Consider the following 24,500-nt stretch of genomic DNA (forward strand, 5'->3'; position numbering starts at 1 on the left):
AATCGGATCGAAACGTCGTCGTAACCTTCTCTCTCCTACGTGCGGGTTATTTGTGTATTGTTCCAGTCACGGTATTGTGCCTTTTTCTTTATGTACAGTTGCTTGCTAATAAGAATTTCAAAGACAACTGCCTCTTCTGGACAAATATAATAAGCTCCTTTCAAAGCGGGGATCAGTACCCCACCTTCCTGGTAACCAACATATGTAAACTACCGCTGGAAACTAGTAAGATCTCATTCCATCTCCATCATGAGTCATCAGGAAACAGCTTTATGACATAAGTGACAATGACTGGCACAGAGTTTGGTGGTGATCGGGAAATCGACAAATGGGTCATTGTTTTTCTAGAAAAAATAGTCTCTACAATAGGCATTGTCTTTTTGAAACTAAACAAAACAAATCACAGCATAGAAACTAAGTTACCTATGGCTAAGAAATAACATCCTAAAGCCCACTGACGGCTTTAAAAACAATACAGATTCGGATTAATAACCAAAGAACAGATTAAAACTAAAAATCATTACTTACCAGTCTAATAAGAAAAATCCCAAGAAGAATTACGAAATGGATCCAAGACTTAAAATATGGAAGTTACGAGGTAAGTAAAGACGATCAGGCTGGCTGATAGCAAGAAAAGAAATGAGATATAAGGTTATAAAAGGATATAAAAGAATGGATAAAGACGTGTTTCAATTCCTTTAGAGACAAGAAGCAACAATTGTAAATTTAAAACAAAAAGATGCCTTAGAGATAATGGGATTTTTTTTCTTTATAGAGTGCAGGAAGACTGGGATAAATTGGAAAATGACGTAGTAAGTACTACAGGTATCAGGAATTTTTAAAACAATTTTTAATGAGCTTTTTAATGAAGAGGGAATACCAAGAGCATAGCTCTGCCTCTGTAACTACAAATAGGTCATTATATAGAGGTAATTACCACCACCACTACTACCCGTAGTGTTATCTAACCACCACCATCACCATTGTCAGTAGTCTTGCCCAAAATTCACCACTATGATCAGTAGTCGTGTCTCGCCACTATGACCAGTAGTCGTGTCTCACCACTATGACTAGTAGTCGTGTCTCACCACTATGACCAGCAGTCGTGTCTCACCACTATGACCAGTAGTCGTGTCTCACCACTATGACCAGTAGTCGTGTCTCACCACTATGACCAGTAGTCGTGTCTCACCACTATGACCAGTAGTCGTGTCTCACCACTATGACCAGTAGTCGTGTCTCACCACTATGACCAGTAGTCGTGTCTCACCACTATGACCAGTAGTCGTGTCTCACCACTATGACCAGTAGTCGTGTCTCACCACTATGACCAGTAGTCGTGTCTCACCACTATGACCAGTAGTCGTGTCTCACCACTATGACCAGTAGTCGTGTCTCGCCACTATGACCAGTAGTCGTGTCTCACCACTATGACCAGTAGTCGTGTCTCACCACTATGACCAGTAGTCGTGTCTCACCACTATGACCAGTAGTCGTGTCTCACCACTTCTACTAATTACCAGCCACTCTGGTATGTAAAACACAAGGGTTATTAGCTGTCGCAAAGGACGAGGAGCTGATCCCAGCCTTTCTCCCCTCTTCTCCTCCCCAACCACTCTACCTCTCACTGGACTTACCCCCCCTTCCCCTCATCCCAGCTTTCTCCATCCACTCTTTCCCCAGTGCCCGCCCCTTTCTCTGCCCTCTCCCCCCCTGACAAGGTAGCGGCAGCTTTTGATCTGCCCTCACCTTTGTCAGAAGGACCCCTGGTGCAGGGCGGAGTCTTTCACATGCTGTTTGGAGCGTGTTGTTTGGAGCGTGTTGTTTGGAGTGTGTTGTTTGGAGCGTGTTTGGAGCGTGTTGTTTGGAGTGTGTTGTTTGGAGCGTGTTTGGAGCGTGTTGTTTGGAGTGTGTTGTTTGGAGCGTGTTGTTTGGAGCGTGTTGTTTGGAGCGTGTTGCTTGGAGCATGTTGTTTGGAGCGTGTTGCTTGGAGCATGTTGTTTGGAGCGTGTTGTTTGGAGCATGTTTGGAGCGTGTTGTTTGGAGCATGTTGTTTGGAGCGTATTGTTTAGAGGGTGTTGTTTAGAGCATGTTGTTTGGAGCGTGTTGTTTGAAGCGTGTTGTTTGGAGCATGTTATTTGGAGCATGTTGTTTGGAGCGTGTTGTTTAGAGCGTGTTGTTTAGAGCGTGTTGTTTGAAGAGTGTTGTTTGAAGCATGTTGTTTGGAGCATGTTGTTTGAAGAGTGTTGTTTGGAGAGTGTTGTTTGAAGCATGTTGTTTGGAGCATGTTGTTTAGAGTGTGTTGTTTAGAGCGTGTTGTTTGGAGCGTGTTGTTTGAAGAGTGTTGTTTGGAGCATGTTGTTTGAAGCATGTTGTTTGGAGCATGTTGTTTGAAGAGTGTTGTTTGGAGCATGTTTGGAGCATGTTGTTTGGAGCATGTTGTTTGAAGCGTGTTTGAAGCGTGTTGTTTGGAGCATGTTGTTTGGAGCATGTTGTTTGGAGCATGTTGTTTGAAGTGTGTTTGAAGCATGTTGTTTGGAGCATGTTTAGAGCATGTTGTTTGAAGCGTGTTGTTTGGAGCATGTTGTTTAGAGCATGTTTGAAGTGTGTTGTTTGGAGCATGTTGTTTGGAGCATGTTGTTTAGAGCATGTTTGAAGCGTGTTGTTTGGAGCATGTTTAGAGCATGTTGTTTAGAGCATGTTGTTTAGAGCATGTTGTTTAGAGCATGTTGTTTGGAGCGTGCTGTTTGGAGCATGTTGTTTGAAGCGTGTTGTTTGGAGCATGCTGTTTGGAGCGTGCTGTTTGGAGCATGTTGTTTAGAGCATGTTTAGAGCATGCTGTTTCAAGCGTGCTGTTTCAAGCGTGCTGTTTGAAGCATGCTGTTTGAAGCGTGCTGTTTGAAGCGTGCTGTTTGAAGCGTGCTGTTTGAAGCGTGCTGTTTGGAGCGTGCTGTTTGAAGCATGCTGTTTGGAGCGTGCTGTTTAAAGCGTGCTGTTTGGAGCGTGCTGTTTAAAGCGTGCTGTTTAAAGCGTGCTGTTTGGAGCGTGCTGTTTAAAGCGTGCTGTTTAAAGCGTGCTGTTTGGAGCGTGCTGTTTAAAGCGTGCTGTTTGGAGCGTGCTGTTTAAAGCGTGCTGTTTGGAGCGTGCTGTTTGGAGCATGCTGTTTAGAGCATGTTGTTTAGAGCATGTTGTTTGGAGCATGTTGTTTGGAGCGTGCTGTTTGAAGCGTGCTGTTTGGAGCGTGCTGTTTGGAGCGTGCTGTTTGGAGCGTGCTGTTTGGAGCGTGCTGTTTGATGCTGTTTGTTTGGAAGCGTGCTGTTTGAAGAGCATGCTGTTTGAGAGCATGTTTTGTTTTTGAGAAGCATGCTTGTTTTTGAAGAAGCATGTTGTTTGGAGCGTGCTGTTTGAAGCGTGCTGTTTGGAGCGTGCTGTTTGGAGCGTGCTGTTTGGAGCGTGCTGTTTGGAGCGTGCTGTTTGGAGCGTGCTGTTTGGAGCGTGCTGTTTGGAGCGTGCTGTTTCAAGCGTGCTGTTTCAAGCGTGCTGTTTCAAGCGTGCTGTTTCAAGCGTGCTGTTTCAAGCGTGCTGTTTCAAGCGTGCTGTTTCAAGCGTGCTGTTTCAAGCGTGCTGTTTGGCTGCTACTTCCCTCACCCCTAGCACCACCTTTCAAAACTTTTTTTTTTTTTTTGGTACCAGCTCTGAATTTTCGGCAGTTTAATTATTTTGGAGGGGGTTTACCTGGAGAGAGTTCCGGGGGTATACGCCCCCGCGGCCCGGTCTGTGACCAGGCCTCCTGGTGGATCAGAGCCTGATCAACCAGGGGGGGTCAGTTTACCTGGAGAGAGTTCCCCCCCCGCGGCCCGGTCTGTGACCAGGCCTCCTGGTGGATCAGAGCCTGATCAACCAGGCTGTTGCTGCTGGCTGCACGCAAACCAACGTACGAGCCACAGCCCGGCTGATCAGGAACTGACTTTAGGTGCTTGTCCAGTGCCAGCTTGAAGACTGCCAGGGGTCTGTTGGTAATCCCCCTTATGTGTGCTGGGAGGCAGTTGAACAGTCTCGGGCCCCTGACACTTACTGTATGGTCTCTTAACGTGCTAGTGACACCCCTGCTTTTCATTGGGGGGATGGTGCATCGTCTGCCAAGTCTTTTGCTTTCGTAGTGGGTGATTTTCGTGTGCAAGTTCGGTACTAGTCCCTCTAGGATTTTCCAGGTGTATATAATCATGTATCTCTCCCTCCTGCGTTCCAGGGAATACAGGTTTAGGAACCTCAAGCGCTCCCAGTAATTGAGGTGTTTTATCTCCGTTATGCGCACCGTGAAAGTTCTCTGTACATTTTCTAGGTCGGCAATTTCACCTGCCTTGAAAGGTGCTGTTAGTGTGCAGCAATATTCCAGCCTAGATAGAACAAGTGACCTGAAGAGTGTCATCATGGGCTTGGCCTCCCTAGTTTTGAAGGTTCTCATTATCCATCCTGTCATTTTTCTAGCAGATGCGATTGATACAATGTTATGGTCCTTGAAAGTGAGATCCTCCGACATGATCACTCCCAGGTCTTTGACGTTGGTGTTTCGCTCTATTTTGTGGCCAGAATTTGTACTCTGATGAAGATTTAATTTCCTCATGTTTACCATATCTGAGTAATTGAAATTTCTCATCGTTGAACTTCATATTGTTTTCTGCAGCCCACTGAAAGATTTGGTTGATGTCCGCCTGGAGCTTTGCAGTGTCTGCAATGGAAGACACTGTCATGCAGATTCGGGTGTCATCTGCAAAGGAAGACACGGTGCTGTGGCTGACATCCTTGTCTATGTCGGATATGAGGATGAGGAACAAGATGGGAGCGAGTACTGTGCCTTGTGGAACAGAGCTTTTCACCGTAGCTGCCTCGGACTTTACTCTGTTGACGACTACTCTCTGTGTTCTGTTAGTGAGGAAATTATAGATCCATCGACCGACTTTTCCTGTTATTCCTTTAGCACGCATTTTGTGCGCTATTACGCCATGGTCACACTTGTCGAAGGCTTTTGCAAAGTCTGTATATATTACATCTGCATTCTTTTTGTCTTCTAGTGCATTTAGGACCTTGTCGTAGTGATCCAATAGTTGAGACAGACAGGAGTGACCTGTTCTAAACCCATGTTGCCCTGGGTTGTGTAACTGATGGGTTTCTAGATGGGTGGTGATCTTGCTTCTTAGGACCCTTTCAAAGATTTTTATGATATGGGATGTTAGTGCTATTGGTCTGTAGTTCTTTGCTGTTGCTTTACTGCCCCCTTTGTGGAGTGGGGCTATGTCTGTTGTTTTTAGTAACTGTGGGACGACCCCCGTGTCCATGCTCCCTCTCCATAGGATGGAAAAGGCTCGTGATAGGGGCTTCTTGCAGTTCTTGATGAACACAGAGTTCCATGAGTCTGGCCCTGGGGCAGAGTGCATGGGCATGTCATTTATCGCCTGTTCGAAATCATTTGGCGTCAGGATAACATCGGATAGGCTTGTGTTAATCAAATTTTGTGGCTCTCTCATAAAAAATTCATTTTGATCTTCGACTCTCAGTCTGGTTAGCGGCTTGCTAAAAACTGAGTCATATTGGGACTTGAGTAGCTCACTCATTTCCTTGCTGTCATCTGTGTAGGACCCATCTTGTTTAAGTAGGGGCCCAATACTGGACGTTGTTCTCGATTTTGATTTGGCATAGGAGAAGAAATACTTTGGGTTTCTTTCGATTTCATTTATGGCTTTTAGTTCTTCCTGCGATTCCTGACTCCTAAAGGATTCTTTTAGCTTAAGTTCGATGCTTGCTATTTCTCTGACCAGTGTCTCCCTACGCATTTCAGATATATTGACCTCTTTTAGCCGCTCTGTTATTCTTTTCCGTCGCCTGTAAAGGGAGCGCCTGTCTCTTTCTATTTTACATCTACTCCTCCTTTTTCTTAGAGGAATAAGCCTTGTGCATACATCGAGTGCCACCGAGTTAATCTGTTCTAGGCATAAGTTGGGGTCTGTGTTGCTTAGTATATCTTCCCAGCTTATATCGGTTAGGACTTGGTTTACTTGGTCCCACTTTATGTTTTTGTTATTGAAGTTGAATTTGGTGAATGCTCCCTCGTGACTAATCTCATTATGTCGGTCTGGGGCTCCGCGCATACATGTCTGAACCTCAATTATGTTGTGATCTGAGTATATTGTTTTTGATATGGTGACATTTCTTATCAGATCATCATTGTTAGTGAAGATGAGGTCTAGTGCATTCTCCAGTCTAGTAGGCTCTATTATTTGCTGGTTTAAATTGAATTTTGTGCAGAGATTTAAAAGCTCGCGTGAGTGTGAGTTTTCATCAGAGCTGCCTCCTGGTGTTATTACTGCAACAATATTATTTGCTATATTCCTCCATTTTAGGTGCCTTAAGTTGAAATCCCCCAGGAGCAAGATGTTGGGCGCAGGAGCTGGAAGATTTTCCAGACAGTGGTCAATTTTTAACAGCTGTTCCTGGAATTTCTGGGATGTTGCATCCGGAGGCTTGTAGACTACCACAATGACTAGGTTTTGGTTCTCGACCTTTACTGATAAAACTTCCACTACATCATTTGAGGCATTTAGCAGTTCTGTGCAAACAAGTGACTCTGCGATATACAGGCCCCCATCCCCCATTTGCCTGTTCACTCTGTCACATCTGTATAGGTTGTAACCTGGGATCCATATTTCGTTGTCCAAGTGATCCTTTATGTGGGTCTCAGTGAAAGCCGCGAACATTGCCTTTGCCTCTGCAAGCAGTCCACGGATGAAAGGTATTTTGTTGTTTGTTGCTGGCTTTAGACCCTGTATATTTGCAAAGAAGAATGTTATCGGACTGGTGGTATTGTTGGTACTGGGGGGGGATTTTTTTTCCGGCATTAGTATCTGTATCTGTTGGTTTGGAGTGGAGGCCATCGACTGAGGTTCCACTCCAGGAATGACTGGATTTGGTGTACGATTTCTGCCATTTCCTGCCAGTTTTTTTCCTTCCTGGCACTAAAAAACCTCTCCCTCTTGAGTGGCTGTGGCTACCCAGGTTTTCCCATGGCCTGGATGTTTTGTATCTTTTTGTCCCCTTTAGATGGTATGCCTGGCAATTTAAGTTATAGCACAGTCTTTCCTGTACTGAAGAGGTGCACAGTTCAGGGTGAAAAAGCTTACAGGAAGGGAGTTTGCATTTTCCTGTTGTCATATGGGCATGGCATTTTCTAGGGTGGTCATAGTTGCACGTCCCATCTGTTTTTCCAGATTTCCCATGCCAGCAGATACCAAGTGCATAGTATGTGCACAGGCTTGGTTTCCGTTTGCCTTGGGTTTCTGTGACTGTATTCCCTGTTGGTGCATGTTTCCCTGTCTTACTTCTATCCTCCCTAGCACCAACAATGGAGCTCCCACCAGTTGTTTTTGGTAATATATCCTCACTATTGCTAGTGGAGTCCTCTTGTTTGCTATTTCCTGCGGTATTTCTAGTTTGCAATATTGGTTTTATCTTATCTTTGACTACACTTGTTTCCCTACTATGGCTCCTGTCCCCTATGAGGTCATTTATATGTATTCCTTCCTGCGTATAATTCCCGACTACCTGGACAAAATCTCCAGCTTCACCATTACTGTCTCCCAGGACAGCACCTCCAGCTTCACCATTACTGTGGTGGATTTCAGCATTATTTTCGAGGGGGGCGTGGAGGGTTTCAGCATTATTTTGGAAGGGGGTGTGGAGGGTTTCAGCATTATTTTGGAGGGGGGCGTGGATGGTTTCAGCATTATTTTGGAGGGGGGTGTGGAGGGTTTCAGCATTATTTTGGAGGGGGGTGTGGAGGGTTTCAGCATTATTTTGGAGGGGGGTGTGGAGGGTTTCATCATTATTTTGGAGGGGTGTGTGGAGGGTTTCATCATTATTTTGGAGAGGGGCGTGGAGGGTTTCATCATTATTTTGGAGGGGGGTGTGGAGGGTTTCAGCATTATTTTGGAGGGGGGCGTGGAGGGTTTCAGCATTATTTTGGAGGGGGGTGTGGAGGGTTTCATCATTATTTTGGAGGGGGGTGTGGAGGGTTTCAGCATTATTTTGGCGGGGGGCGTGGAGGGTTTCATCATTATTTTGGAGGGGGGTGTGGAGGGTTTCATCATTATTTTGGAGGGGGGCGTGGAGGGTTTCAGCATTATTTTCGAGGGGGTGTGGAGGGTTTAAGCATTATTTTAGAGGGGGGTGTGGAGGGTTTAAGCATTATTTTGGAGGGGGTGTGGAGGGTTTCAGCATTATTTTGGAGAGGGGCGTGGAGGGTTTCATCATTATTTTGGAGGGGGGCGTGGAGGGATTCAGCATTATTTTGGAGGGGGTGTGGAGGGTTTCATCATTATTTTAGAGGGGGGTGTGGAGGGTTTAAGCATTATTTTGGAGGGGGTGTGGAGGGTTTCAGCATTATTTTGGAGGGGGGTGTGGAGGGTTTCAACATTATTTTGAAGGGGGTGTGGAATGTTTCAACATTATTTTGGAGGGGGGCGTGGAGGGTTTCAGCATTATTTTGGAGGGGGGTGTGGAGGGTTTCAACATTATTTTGAAGGGGGTGTGGAATGTTTCAACATTATTTTGGAGGGGGGCGTGGAGGGTTTCAGCATTATTTTGGAGGGGGGTGTGGAGGGTTTCAACATTATTTTGGAGGGGGGTGTGGAGGGTTTCAACATTATTTTGGAGGGGGTGTGGAGGGTTTCAGGGTGTCTATTTTTAACTTGTTTCTTTCTCTCATGTCTTGGCCTTCTTGTTCTCTTTCTCTCTCAATCCACTCTTCCAAATGCATATCTTTTCCCTTTCCTATTCTTCCTCTCTCTCTCTCTCTCTCTCTCTCTCTCTCTCTCTCACTCAATAGGTCTATCAGCTGTCTATGGTCACCTTCATTTTACTTGTGTTCATTCTTCTTATACTCTGAGAAACTCTACAATACCAAGAAAGTTCCTCATTACTGAGTAATGTGCTGGTAACTGCAAGTGTCACAAGCCACACTACCTCCCTGCTTCATTTCATCCTCAACTCCCTGTTTTAGCCTATCTGAGCATAGGTCGGAGGTCACTGTGGCCTATGCTCACAACACATCAAACTGGCCAGGCCTTAGCCTGCTCACTATTATTATTATTATTATTATTATTATTATTATTTGGTAAACTCACATGAGTCACTCAGTGCCAAGAGTGGTAGAGGCACCAAGAGCCTCCGGTATATTCCCTGCCTTATAACCTGGTATATTCCCTGCCTTATAACCTGGTATATTCCCTGCCTTATAACCTGGTATATTCCCTGCCTTATAACCTGGTATATTCCCCGCCTTATAACCTGGTATATTCCCTGCCTTATAACCTGGTATATTCCCTGCCTTATAACCTGGTATATTCCCTGCCTTGGTATATTCCCCGCCTTATAACCTGGTATATTCCCCGCCTTATAACCTGGTATATTCCCCGCCTTATAACCTGGTATATTCCCCGCCTTATAACCTGGTATATTCCCCGCCTTATAACCTGGTATATTCCCCGCCTTATAACCTGGTATATTCCCCGCCTTATAACCTGGTATATTCCCCGCCTTATAACCTGGTATATTCCCCGCCTTATAACCTGGTATATTCCCCGCCTTATAACTTGTTATATTCCCTGCCTTATAACCTGTTATATTCCCTGCCTTATAACCTGGTATATTCCCTGCCTTATAACCTGGTATATTCCCTGCCTTATAACCTGGTATATTCCCTGCCTTATAACCTGGTATATTCCCTGCCTTATAACCTGGTATATTCCCCGCCTTATAACCTGGTATATTCCCTGCCTTATAACCTGGTATATTGCCTGCCTTATAACCTGGTATATTCCCTGCCTTATAACCTGGTATATTCCCCGCCTTATAACCTGGTATATTCCCCGCCTTATAACCTGGTATATTCCCCGCCTTATAACCTGGTATATTCCCCGCCTTATAACCTGGTATATTCCCCGCCTTATAACCTGGTATATTCCCCGCCTTATAACCTGGTATATTCCCCGCCTTATAACTTGTTATATTCCCTGCCTTATAACCTGTTATATTCCCTGCCTTATAACCTGGTATATTCCCTGCCTTATAACCTGGTATATTCCCTGCCTTATAACCTGGTATATTCCCCGCCTTATAACCTGGTATATTCCCCGCCTTATAACCTGGTATATTCCCTGCCTTATAACCTGGTATATTCCCTGCCTTATAACCTGGTATATTCCCTGCCTTATAACCTGGTATATTCCCTGCCTTATAACCTGGTATATTCCCTGCCTTATAACCTGGTATATTCCCTGCCTTATAACCTGGTATATTCCCTGCCTTATAACCTGGTATATTCCCTGCCTTATAACCTGGTATATTCCCTGCCTTATAACTTGGTATATTCCTCGCCTTATAACCTGGTATATTCCCTGCCTTATAACCTTGTATATTCCTTACCTTACAACCTGGTATATTCCCTGCCTTACAACCTTGTATATTCCTTACCTTACAACCTGGTATATTCCCTGCCTTATAACCTGGTATATTCCCTGCCTTACAACCTTGTATATTCCTTACCTTATAACCTGTTATATTCCCTGCCTTATAACCTGGTATATTCCCTGCCTTATAACCTGGTATATTCCCTGCCTTATAACCTGGTATATTCCCTGCCTTATAACCTGGTATATTCCCTACCTTATAACCTGGTATATTCCTCGCCTTATAACCTGGTATATTCCCTGCCTTATAACCTTGTATATTCCTTACCTTACAACCTGGTATATTCCCTGCCATATGACCTGGTATATTCCCTGCCTTATAACCCGGTATATTCCCTGCCTTGTAACCTGGTATATTCCTTGCCTTATAACCCGGTATATTCCCTGCCTTATAACCTGGTATATACGCTGCCTTATAACCTTGTATATTCCTTACCTTATAACCTGGTATATTTCCTGCCTTATAACCTGGTATAATCCCTGCCTTATAACCAGGTATATTCCCTGTCTTATAACCTGGTATATCCCCTGTCTTATAACCTGGTATATTCCCTGTCTTATAACCTAGCATATTCCCTGTCTTATAACCTGGTATATTCCGTGTCTTATAACCTAGCATATTCCCTGTCTTATAACCTGGTATATTCCCTGTCTTATAACCTAGCATATTCCGTCTTATAACCTAGCATATTCCTTGTTTTATAACCTAGCATATTCCTTGTTTTATAACCTAGCATATTCCTTGTTTTATAACCTAGCATATTCCGTCTTATAACCTAGCATATTCCGTCTTATAACCTAGCATATTCCCTGTCATATAACCTGGTATATTCCCTGTCGTATAACCAAGCATATTCCCTGTCGTATAACCTAGCATATTCCCTGTCGTATAACCTAGCATATTCCCTCTTATAACCTAGCATATTCCCTGTTTTATAACCTAGCATATTCCCTGTCTTATAACCTAGCATATTCCCTGTCTTATAACCTAGCATATTCCCTGTCTTATAACCTAGCATATTCCCTGTCTTATAACCTAGCATATTCCCTGTCTTATAACCTAGCATATTCCCCGTCTTATAACCTAGCATATCCCGTCTTATAACCTAGCATATTCCCTGTCTTATAACCTAGCATATTCCCTGTCTTATAACCTAGCATATTCCCTGTCTTATAACCAAGCATATTCCGTCTAACCTAGCATATTTCCTGTCTTATAACCTAGCATATTCCCTGTCTTATAACCTAGCATATTCCCTGTCTTATAACCTAGCATATTCCTTGTTTTATAACCTAGCATATTCCCTGTCTTATAACCTAGCATATTCCCTGTCTTATAACCTAGCATATTCCCTGTCTTATAACCTAGCATATTCCCTGTCTTATAACCTAGCATATTCCCTGTCTTATAACCTAGCATATCCCGTCTTATAACCTAGCATATTCCCTGTTTTATAACCTAGCATATTCCCTGTCTTATAACCTAGCATATTCCGTCTTATAACCTAGCATATTCCCTGTCTTATAACCTAGCATATTCCCTGTCTTATAACCTAGCATATTCCCTGTCTTATAACCTAGCATATTCCCTTTCTTATAACCTAGCATATTCCCTGTCTTATAACCTAGCATATTCCCTGTCTTATAACCTAGCATATTCCCTTATAACCTAGCATATTCCTTGTTTTATAACCTAGCATATTCCCTGTCGTATAACCTAGCATATTCCTTGTTTTATAACCTAGCATATTCCCTGTCTTATAACCTAGCATATTCCCTGTCTTATAACCTAGCATATTCCCTGTCTTATAACCTAGCATATTCCCTGTCTTATAACCTAGCATATTCCCTGTCTTATAACCTAGCATATTCCCTGTCTTATAACCTAGCATATTCCCTGTCTTATAACCTAGCATATTCCCTGTCTTATAACCTAGCATATTCCCTGTCTTATAACCTAGCATATTCCCTGTCTTATAACCTAGCATATTCCCTGTCTTATAACCTAGCATATTCCCTGTCTTATAACCTAGCATATTCCCTGTCTTATAACCTAGCATATTCCCTGTCTTATAACCTAGCATATTCCGTCTTATAACCTAGCATATTCCCTGTCTTATAACCTAGCATATTCCCTGTCTTATAACCTAGCATATTCCCTGTCTTATAACCTAGCATATTCCCTGTCTTATAACCTAGCATATTCCGTCTTATAACCTAGCATATTCCCTGTCTTATAACCTAGCATATTCCCTGTCTTATAACCTAGCATATTCCCTGTCTTATAACCTAGCATATTCCCTGTCTTATAACCTAGCATATTCCCTGTCTTATAACCTAGCATATTCCCTGTCTTATAACCTAGCATATTCCTTGTTTTATAACCTAGCATATTCCCTGTCGTATAACCTAGCATATTCCTTGTTTTATAACCTAGCATATTCCCTGTCTTATAACCTAGCATATTCCCTGTCTTATAACCTATCATATTCCCTGTCTTATAACCTAGCATATTCCCTGTCTTATAACCTAGCATATTCCCTGTCTTATAACCTAGCATATTCCCTGTCTTATAACCTAGCATATTCCTTGTTTTATAACCTAGCATATTCCCTGTCTTATAACCTAGCATATTCCCTGTCTTATAACCTAGCATATTCCTTGTTTTATAACCTAGCATATTCCCTGTCTTATAACCTAGCATATTCCCCGTCTTATAACCTAGCATATTCCGTCTTATAACCTAGCATATTCCCTGTCTTATAACCTAGCATATTCCCTGTCTTATAACCTAGCATATTCCCTGTCTTATAACCTAGCATATTCCCTGTCTTATAACCTAGCATATTCCTTGTTTTATAACCTAGCATATTCCCTGTCGTATAACCTAGCATATTCCTTGTTTTATAACCTAGCATATTCCCTGTCTTATAACCTAGCATATTCCCTGTCTTATAACCTATCATATTCCCTGTCTTATAACCTAGCATATTCCCTGTCTTATAACCTAGCATATTCCCTGTCTTATAACCTAGCATATTCCCTGTCTTATAACCTAGCATATTCCCTGTCTTATAACCTAGCATATTCCGTCTTATAACCTGGTATATTCCCTGTCTTATAACCTAGCATATTCCCTGTCTTATAACCTAGCATATTCCCTGTCTTATAACCTGGTATATTCCCTGCCGTATAAATTGGTATATATTTTGTGAGGCTCGGAGCCACTACAGAATATTTTTACAGTAACTTCAAAGAGCCGAGGACCTTCTTTCTTTATGGCAATTTTCTTTTATTTCTTTTTATACAGCCTCTCCTTGTCTCTTTCACAAGCTTTAAAAACTATCTTATATATATAATATATATATATATATATATATATATATATATATATATATATATATATATATATATATATATATATATATATATATATATATATATATATATATATATATATATATATTTATATATATATATATATATATATATATATATATATATATTGTGGTGTACATCAAAGATCTGAGAAGTTTTGTTCCATTATTTGCAGCTGCTCCAGCTTCCTCACATTCGCCTCTCTCTCTCTTTCATTGTTTTTAATTTTCCTGTTTAGGTTTGTCACGTTTTCACTTGTCATTTGTCACCAGTTTTATATTTAGGAGCACATACACACAGTGTGGCAAATTTCACTGAAAAAATACTTCTGAAAAACACCTTAGAAAGGCGCTGTTAATAAACTCCAGTGAAAAGTATTGTTGACCAACACTGGGGAGGACAGAGCTTAAGTCTCAGCAGTGCTCCACATGCTGGTGATTTTCTGTTGGCTTCTCCAGAGCCCTTCTTTGGCAGTTGCCTCATCCTTTAGACCAATCACTTTGGAGTAGCCCGTTGTCTGGCCACTCCTATCCTTGCCGAACACAGGTGTACCTGCTGCAGTGCGCTGGTACACCAACTTCGCCTCTAAGGTCGCATCTACAGTAGATGAGACCATGAAGACGAGATTCGAGGAGGTTAACAATATTAAGAAAAGCCTCACTGTTATCCGCTGTCCGTCACTGAGGGAGACCCGGTGTCAGTCAAACCCGGTATCAGCCAGACCCGATGTCAGCCAAACCCAGTGTCAGCCAGACCCGGTAACTGCCAGAAGCATACAAGACAAACTCATCATGCTGCCTGTGACAGACGATAAGCTGATGGTATGGAATTACACATATTCATAAAAAGTCACCGAAACAATGACTCTTAAGGAGGCGGTTCCGCCAGCTTCAGGAAGACCCTCAACCACTTGACTTTAAATATGTGTAAAGAGCCACAGGAAAAATAAAAGAAATGAAACGTTAGCGTTTTTGTGTGACTGCACGGTAGAATAGTAGACACTCCAGGTGGGTCTAGGCTCCAGATACTACACTCGTCTAGGCTCCAGATACTATACTCGTCTAGGCTCCAGATACTACACTCGTCTAGGCTCCAGATACTACACTCGTCTAGGCTCCAGATACTATACTCGTCTAGGCTCCAGATACTACATTCGTCTAGGCTCCAGATACTACACTCGTCTAGGCTCCAGATACTACACTCGTCTAGGCTCCAGATACTACACTCGTCTAGGCTCCAGATACTATACTCGTCTAGGCTCCAGATACTACACTCGTCTAGGCTCCAGATACTACACTCGTCTAGGCTCCAGATACTACACTCGTCTAGGCTCCAGATACTACACTCGTCTAGGCTCCAGATACTACACTCGTCTAGGCTCCAGGTGGTACATTGCTATAGGGTCCAGGCTACAGGTGGTGCCCTGATATAGTCTTTAGGTGGTACACTGGTCTAGACTGCAGGTGGTACCCTGGTCTATGCTCCAGGCGGTGCTCTGGTCGAGGCAAGAGAGATCATTAAGGCTCCAGGCAGGAGCTCGGCAACGGGGGCTCCACTTGAAACAAAAGCGGGTACATCAAAGGGCGGCTTGTGTGTGTTTCTTTCATCTGGGTAATTAGGACACTCGAGTAGGTGGCCAGAACGGTTCATAATGTTTCAGACAGACTTCAAGCATTCCGCTTAATTTCCAACGATTGTCGTCCACCTGTCTTTGTGGAACAGTAGGAGAGACGGCTGTTCCCCTTTCTGGACTCACAGAATACCCCTTTGTCACAATGTAAACAGTTGCAGAAGAGGGGATCGAATTGTCATCATGGCTGCTTCACTTGGTAATTATACATTTATCGCTGTCAGACTCACTTGCAGCGTACAAAGACGCCGTCATTCCTCTCCACCTCGTCCAGATCCAACGATCAAACCCCAAGAATATTGCTGAAGGCGTTCCAGGGTCGGGGGGACATCTGGTTGTTCCAGGAAAGAGGTAAAGAGAGCTGGGCCACTGAAGGCCCGGCGGCCTGGGCAAGGACAAGAGAGGTTTTAAGTGGTGGGTGATCGTGTCGGAGCCGCGAGCAAGACTCGGAGATGGTGAGCCTTGATATCAGGGAAAAAAAAAGTTGTTTGATGTTCAGTGGCTTGTGAGTGAGGACTTCCCTGGGGCGACTTTCACTACCCCCTCTCCCCAGCCCTCTACCCATGGGCCCCCTCTCCCCAGCACTCTACCCCAGGGCCCTCATCTCCCAGCACTCTACCCCCGGGCCCCCCTCTCCCCCGCACTCTACCCCCGGGCCCCCCTCTCCCCCGAACTCTACCCTCGGGCCCCCCTCTCCCAGCACTCTACCCCCGGGCCCCCCCTCTCCCCTGCACTCTACCCCCGGGGCCCCATCTCCCAGCACTCTACCCCCGGGCCCCCCTCTCCCCAGCACTCTTCCCCCGGGCCCCCCTCTCCCCAGCACTATACCCCCGGGCCCCCCACTCCCCAGCACTCTACCCCCGGGCCCCCCTCTCCCCAGCACTCTACCCCGGGCCCCCCTTTCCCCAGCACTCTGCCCCCGGGCCCCCCTCTCCCCAGCACTCAACCCCCGGGCCCACCTCTCCCCAGCACTCTACCCCCAGGCCCCCCTCTCCCCAGCACTCTACCCCCGGGCCCCCCTCTCCCCAGCACTCTACCCCCGGGCCCCCCTCTCCCCAGCACTCTTCCCTCGGGCCCCCCTCCTCCCCCCAGCACTCTTCCCCCGGGGCCCCCCTCTCCCCAGCACTCTACCCCCGGGCCCCCCTCTCCCCAGCACTACCCCCGGACCCCCCTCTCCCCAGCACTCTTCCCCCGGACCCCCCTCTCCCCAGCACTCTACCCCAGGCCCCCCTCTCCCCAGCACTCTACCCCCGGGCCCCCCTCTCCCCAGCACTCTTCCCCCGGGCCCCCCTCTCCCCAGCACTCTTCCCCCGGGCCCCCCTCTCCCCAGCACTCTACCCCCGGGCCCCCCTCTCCCCAGCACCTACCCCCGGGCCCCCCTCTCCCCAGCACTCTTCCCCCGGGCCCCCCTCTCCCCAGCACTCTTCCCCCGGGCCCCCCTCTCCCAAGCACTCTACCCCCGGGCCCCCCTCTCCCCAGCACTATCCCCGGGCCCCCCTCTCCCCAGCACCCAACCCCCTGTGCCCCCACACCCCAGTACCCCCTGAGCCCCCCACACCCCAGTACCCCCTGCTTCATGGTTTACCTCTGCCCCCCCTCTCCCCAGCACTCAACCCCCTGTGCCCCCACACCCCTGTACCCCCCTGCTTCATAGTTTACCTCTGCCCAGAACTCTACCCCCGTGCCCTCACTACCCAGCATTCTATCCCCGCTCCCCCACTCCCTAGGACTCTCCCCCCGAGCCCCCACTCCCTAGGACTCTCCCCCCGAGCCCCCACTCCCCAGCACTCTACCCCCTGCTTTATGTTTTACCTCCCCTCCCCACTCCTCGCCTTCAAGACCCAGCGTCATCTTAATTCCTGCCAGGTTCTTCCTGCCAGGTTCTTCCTGCAGGTTCTTCCTGCCAGGTTCTTCCTGCCAGGTTCTTCCTGCAGGTTCTTCCTGCCAGGTTCTTCCTGCAGGTTCTTCCTGCCAGGTTCTTCCTGCCAGGTTCTTCCTGCCAGGTTCTTCCTCGTCTTTGGTGTTCCTAATTTTTTTCGTGATCTTTCATGTCTCTCATCGTTCGCTGCGGCTTTTTATTCAAGCTCGTAACAATCTCTCTCTCTCTCTCTCTCTCTCTCTCTCTCTCTCTCTCTCTCTCTCTCTCTCTCTCCCAAATTTCACAAGGAGAAAAATAAAATATAAGATAAGAGAGGTAGTGCATTTTTCGGTGCTCATCTGAGACCGTCTTCAGGAAACTAACCAATCTACAGGAAATAGAAAATATAAACACACGCTGCCGGACCTAAGTTACATAGAAAAACTGTAGTTTGTGTTAGTAACTACAGCTGTAGTTTGTGTTTGTAACTACAGCTGTAGTTTGTGTTAGTAACTACAGCTGTAGTTTGTGTTTGTAACTACAGCTGTAGTTTGTGTTTGTAACTACAGCTGTAGTTTGTGTTTGTAACTACAGCTGTAGTTTGTGTTTGTAACTACAGCTGTAGTTTGTGTTTGTAACTACAGCTGTAGTTTGTGTTTGTAACTACAGCTGTAGTTTGTGTTTGTACTAACATATCACTAAGTTGTCTTCTATTTATTATTAAGCTTACTATTTGTAACCCTGGAAGCTGATGAAGAGATACTTGGGTCCTCGTAAGACTATCAAGAGATACTTGGGTCCTCGTAAGACTATCAAGAGATACTTGGGTCCTCGTAAGACTATCAAGAGATACTTGGGTCCTCGTAAGACTATCAAGAGATACTTGGGTCCTCGTAAGACTATCAAGAGATACTTGGGTCCTCGTAAGACTATCAAGAGATACTTGGGTCCTCGTAAGACTATCAAGAGATACTTGGGTCCTCGTAAGACTATCAAGAGATACTTGGGTCCTCGTAAGACTATCAAGAGATACTTGGGTCCTCGTAAGACTATCAAGAGATACTTGGGTCCTCGTAAGACTATCAAGAGATACTTGGGTCCTCGTAAGACTATCAAGAGATACTTGGGTCCTCGTAAGACTATCATGTGATACTTGGGTCCTCGTAAGACTATCAAGTGATACTTGGGTCCTCGTAAGACTATCAAGAGATAGTGGGGCTGTTGTTATAAACTAATTTCTAAGAAAAAAATGCGCAGCACTTTTGTATATGTTAATCAGATGTTAATTTTATCAGACAGTAATGTGAGAGAGAGTAGATATTAAGAGAGGCGGTGATTGTTGTAGTAATGGGTCGTAGTACCACCATGGTCGTGAGAGAGAGTAGATATTAAGAGAGGCGGTGATTGTTGTAGTAATGGGTCGTAGTACCACCATGGTCGTGAGAGAGAGTAGATATTAAGAGAGGCGGTGATTGTTGTAGTAATGGGTCGTAGTACCACCATGGTCGTGAGAGAGTAGATATTAAGAGAGGCGGTGATTGTTGTAGTAATGGGTCGTAGTACCACCATGGTCGTGAGAGAGTAGATATTAAAAGAGGCGGTGATTGTTGTAGTAATGGGTCGTAGTACCACCATGGTCGTGAGAGAGTAGATATTAAGAGAGGCGGTGATTGTTGTAGTAATGGGTCGTAGTACCACCATGGTCGTGAGAGAGAGTAGATATTAAGAGAGGCGGTGATTGTTGTAGTAATGGGTCGTAGTACCACCATGGTCGTGAGAGAGTAGATATTAAGAGAGGCGGTGATTGTTGTAGTAATGGGTCGTAGTACCACCATGGTCGTGAGAGAGTAGATATTAAGAGAGGCGGTGATTGTTGTAGTAATGGGTCGTAGTACCACCATGGTCGCTCAAAACCCTCTCAACATATGCACTTCTAAGCTTTTAAATTAATATCACGAGAAAGAAGCTAAAACAAACTCACGTTTAATATGTACTGAGGATAATTAATTCTGTTTGACATTCGTCCATAATAAATGCCTGGGTTAAGGGGATTCTAAAGAACTTGAAGAATTTGTGATTCCGTTAGCTGGAGATGAATCAATATTTGACGAAATAAGAGGCAGTAATTGACAGAAGTATTAGTAGTAGAGAGGCAACTTTTTATGTTAGTCATTCATGCGAAAGCAAAGGTTCAAGCAAACATTATAATTACACGACTGGGGGGAAACAGAAGCAGAAATTACTACGTGCTTTATGGAGAGTACACACACACACTGCCTCGGTAATGAACTGTATCAAGGAGATGAAATAAGTAGTCTCTTACCGTGATGTTCAGTGACCTCTCAGTCTGTGTGTGTACTCACCTAGTTGTACTCACCTAGTTGAGGTTGCAGGGGTCGAGTCCGAGCTCCTGGCCCCGCCTCTTCACTGATCGCTACTAGGTCACTCTCCCTGAGCCGTGAGCTTTATCATACCTCTGCTTAAAGCTATGTATGGATCCTGCCTCCACTACATCGCTTCCCAAACTATTCCACTTACTGACTACTCTGTGGCTGAAGAAATACTTCCTAACATCCCTGTGATTCATCTGTGTCTTCAGCTTCCAACTGTGTCCCCTTGTTACTGTGTCCAATCTCTGGAACATCCTGTCTTTGTCCACCTTGTCAATTCCTCTCAGTATTTTGTATGTCGTTATCATGTCCCCCCTATCTCTCCTGTCCTCCAGTGTCGTCAGGTTGATTTCCCTTAACCTCTCCTCGTAGGACATACCTCTTACCTCTGGGACTAGTCTTGTTGCAAACCTTTGCACTTTCTCTAGTTTCTTCACGTGCTTGGCTAGGTGTGGGTTCCAAACTGGTGCCGCATACTCCAATATGGGCCTAACGTACACGGTGTACAGGGTCCTGAATGATTCCTTATTAAGATGTCGGAATGCTGTTCTGAGGTTTGCTAGGCGCCCATATGCTGCAGCAGTTATTTGGTTGATGTGCGCTTCAGGAGATGTGCCTGGTGTTATACTCACCCCAAGATCTTTTTCCTTGAGTGAGGTTTGTAGTCTCTGACCCCCTAGACTGTACTCCGTCTGCGGCCTTCTTTGCCCTTCCCCAATCTTCATGACTTTGCACTTGGTGGGATTGAACTCCAGGAGCCAATTGCTGGACCAGGTCTGCAGCCTGTCCAGATCCCTTTGTAGTTCTGCCTGGTCTTCGATCGAGTGAATTCTCATCAACTTCACGTCATCTGCAAACAGGGACACCTCAGAGTCTATTCCTTCCGTCATGTCGTTCACAAATACCAGAAACAGCACTGGTCCTAGGACTGACCCCTGCGGGACCCCGCTGGTCACAGGTGCCCACTCTGACACCTCGCCACGTACCATGACTCGCTGCTGTCTTCCTGACAAGTATTCCCTGATCCATTGTAGTGCCTTCCCTGTTATCCCTGCTTGGTCCTCCAGTTTTTGCACCAATCTCTTGTGTGGAACTGTGTCAAACGCCTTCTTGCAGTCCAAGAAAATGCAATCCACCCACCCCTCTCTCTCTTGTCTTACTGCTGTCACCATGTGTGTGTGTGTGTGTGTGTGTGTGTGTGTGTGTGTGTGTGTGTGTGTGTGTGTGTGTGTGTGTGTGTGTCTGTGTCTGTGTCTGTGTGTCTGTGTGTGTGTGTGTGTGTCTGTGTGTGTCTGTGTCTGTGTGTGTCTGTGTGTGTGTGTGTGTGTGTGTGTCTGTGTGTGTGTGTGTCTGTGTGTGTGTGTGTGTGTGTGTGTGTGTGTGTGTGTCTGTGTGTGTCTGTGTGTGTGTGTGTGTATGTGTGTGTATGTGTGTATGTGTATATGTATGTGTATGTGTGTATGTGTCTGTGCGTGCGTGTGTGTGTGTGTGTGTGTGTGTCTGTGCGTGCGTGTGTGTGTGTGTGTGTGTCTGTGCGTGCGTGTGTGTGTGTGTGTGTGTGTGTGTGTGTGTGTGTGTGTGTGTGTGTGTGTGTGTGTGTGTGTGTGTGTGTGTGTGTGCGCGCGCGCGTGCGTGCGTGTGTCTGTCTGCCTGTCATCTGCGAACATCTGGCAGAAATCATTGAACCGTAAACCTTGCGACAAGAGGCATCAAATTAGGATGGCAGGCTGCCTCACTGATTTCAATAATTTTTTGAAGACTAAAAGTCAAAATACTAGTGTGTAAATAATTCATAAGTGGCTCGCAAACTATTGATAAAACTAAGCTGTATTTCGGTCCGTGGTGGACTATTATAAAGCAGTGACCTACATAAGTAATGGTCCAGAAAAGACCGAAGCGTCGTCTAGTTTCTTCACCAGTCTGTTTGTTAGTAATGAACAATGATTGCTGTCGCCTGTAAAAAAAAAAAAAAAAAACATGCGAGAAATTTTGTGTTCCGAGATGATACTTTGTTGCTCTCTAAATACAAAAACCTAACTATACATTATTCCTTCTCGAGGGTGAATTATCTTCCTAGTACAAGAACTACAACGGTCAAGATAAGTTAGAACAGCGTATAACACTTCACAGGTAGAATGAAGAACAATTACAGCGTATCTTACTACCTATCAATACCTAAATCTTGACCAAATATCTCATTATTCGGTATCCTCGGAGGAAGTATATCACTAAGTAATTGCCTGAATTTTTCCTCCTTAGTTTTCATTTACAACCTGAGAGTTCCTCATACGATCGACTTCAAATTTTCAGTGGTTGTATTCTGTAACTAGGAAAAGCTTATGCAACTATTTGCATGTGCTGGCGACTACTGGTCAATATATAGACTCTTCCCAGTTATGGTATCCGAGAGATAATTTGAGAAAGTGATAAGTGTTCAAGCTGTACATAAATGGTATACAATACAATACGGAATTAGATTTGTAGATGAATGGTTCAGAGAACCGACATGTTGATAAATTAGACACATGTGCAACTCTTGGGTATCTTTATTGAGGAAACGTTTCGCCACACAGTGGCTTCATCAGTCCATACATGTATGGACTGATGAAGCCACTGTGGCGAAACGTTTCCTCAATAAAGATACCCAAGAGTTGCACATGTATCTAATTTATCAACGGAATTAGATACATGCACAACATCTGAGTATCTTTATTTGTAGACGTTTTGGCAACCAGTGGCTTTATCAATACAATAAAAGGACATATGTGAAGAAATATGTGCAAAAGATGTAATCAGTCCCTCAGCACCGAAGTCAAGACTACGGTGCTCTTCACCAACTTCAAGGCTGAGGGACTTATTACCTCATCTTTCGTATTTATTTCTTCACATTATGTCCTTGTATTGATAAAGCCACTGTCTGGTGAAACGTCTACAAATAAAGATACGCAGATGTTGCACCTGTGTCTAATTCCTCAAGTGTTCAGGCTGATATTCAACTATCTAGATATAAATTTGCCTATTTACTGCCATAACCTGATCTCTTAGGTGATCTGAGAAGCCGGTAAGCCTGCTGCAGTGTTCTTCCATTCTATGGTTCAGCTCATCTAACCTCAGTAAATTCAACTTACCTCAGGTGTGCCATTCTTTACATAAACCAGTGTTTCTCATGCTTCATATATGAAGGAGGTCCCACCACAGTGGGTAGTGTTTACTCCCGTCTCTCTAAGCATAATTACCACAATCCAGGGCAACATGGGTTCAGGGCAGGTCGCTCCTGCCTCTCACAACTACTGGATCACTATGACATGGCCTTGGATGCACTGGAAGGAAATCAGAATGCAGATGTAATACACACAGACTTTGCAAAAGCATTTGACAAACGCGATCATGGCGTAATAGCCCATAAAATACGTGCTAAAGGAATAACTGGGAAAGTGGGGAGATGGATCTTCAACTTCCTAACAAATCGAACACAAAGAGTAGTGGTCAACATAGTTAAATCGGAGGCTGCCATAGTGAAGAGCTCTGTTCCACAAGGCACAGTACTCGCCCCCATCTTATTCCTTATCCTCATATCAGACAAACAGAGATATACACCACAGCACCGTATCATCCTTTGCGGATGATACTAGGATCTGCATGAGGCTGTCATCTGCTGAGGACGCGGTTAACCTCCAAGAAGATATAAACAAAGTTTTCCAGTGGGCAACGGTAAACAATATGATGTTCAATGAGGACAAATTCCAACTACTCCGTTATGGAAAACCGGAGGAGATAATAACTAGAACAGAGTATACTACTGACTCCGGCCATACAATAGAGCGGAAAAATAATGTAAGGGACCTGGGAGTAGTAATGTCTGAGGATCTCACTTTCAAGGATCACAACAGTGCCACGATCGCACGTGCAAAGAAAATGATAGGATGGATAATGAGAACTTTCAAAACGAGAGATGCCAAGCCCATGATGATCCTTTTCAAATCACTTGTTCTCTCTAGGCTGGAATACTGCTGTACATTAACATCTCCATACAAAGCAGGTAAAATCGCAGATCTAGAGAGTGTACAGAGATCCTTTACTGCACGTATAAGTTCTGTCAAGCACCTTAACTACTGGGAACGCTTGGAAGCACTTGACTTGTACTCGCTGGAACGCAGGAGGGAGAGATATATCATAATCTACACTTGGAAAATCTTGGAAGGAATGGTCCCAAATCTGCACACAGAAATCACTCCCTACGAAAGTAAAAGACTGGGCAGGCGATGCAAAATGCCGCCAATAAAAAGTAGGGGCGCCATTGGTACACTAAGAGAAAACACCATAAGTGTCCGGGGCCCAAAACTGTTCAACAGCCTCCCATCAAGCATTAGGGGAATTGCCAATAAACCCCTGGCTGCCTTCAAGAGAGAGCTGGACAGATACCTAAAGTCAGTGCCGGATCAGCCGGGCTGTGGCTCGTACGTTGGACTGCGTGCGGCCAGCAGTAACAGCCTAGTTGATCAGGCCCTGATCCATCGGGAGGCCTGGTCATGGACCGGGCCGCGGGGGCGTTGATCCCCGGAATAACCTCCAGGTAACCTCCAGGTAGGAAATAATCTTGAAGGAAGACCATCTACAACGTCATTCAATCGTCTTTAAGGCTTGAATCAGTAAGATCAACGAATATTCTTGATATGATGAACTTGAATAACAGGTAGAAGAAGCGTGCAAGATGTGCAGACCCA

This window comes from Cherax quadricarinatus, chromosome 23, assembly GCF_038502225.1.
Source record: "Cherax quadricarinatus isolate ZL_2023a chromosome 23, ASM3850222v1, whole genome shotgun sequence".
Lineage (NCBI taxonomy): Eukaryota > Metazoa > Arthropoda > Malacostraca > Decapoda > Parastacidae > Cherax > Cherax quadricarinatus.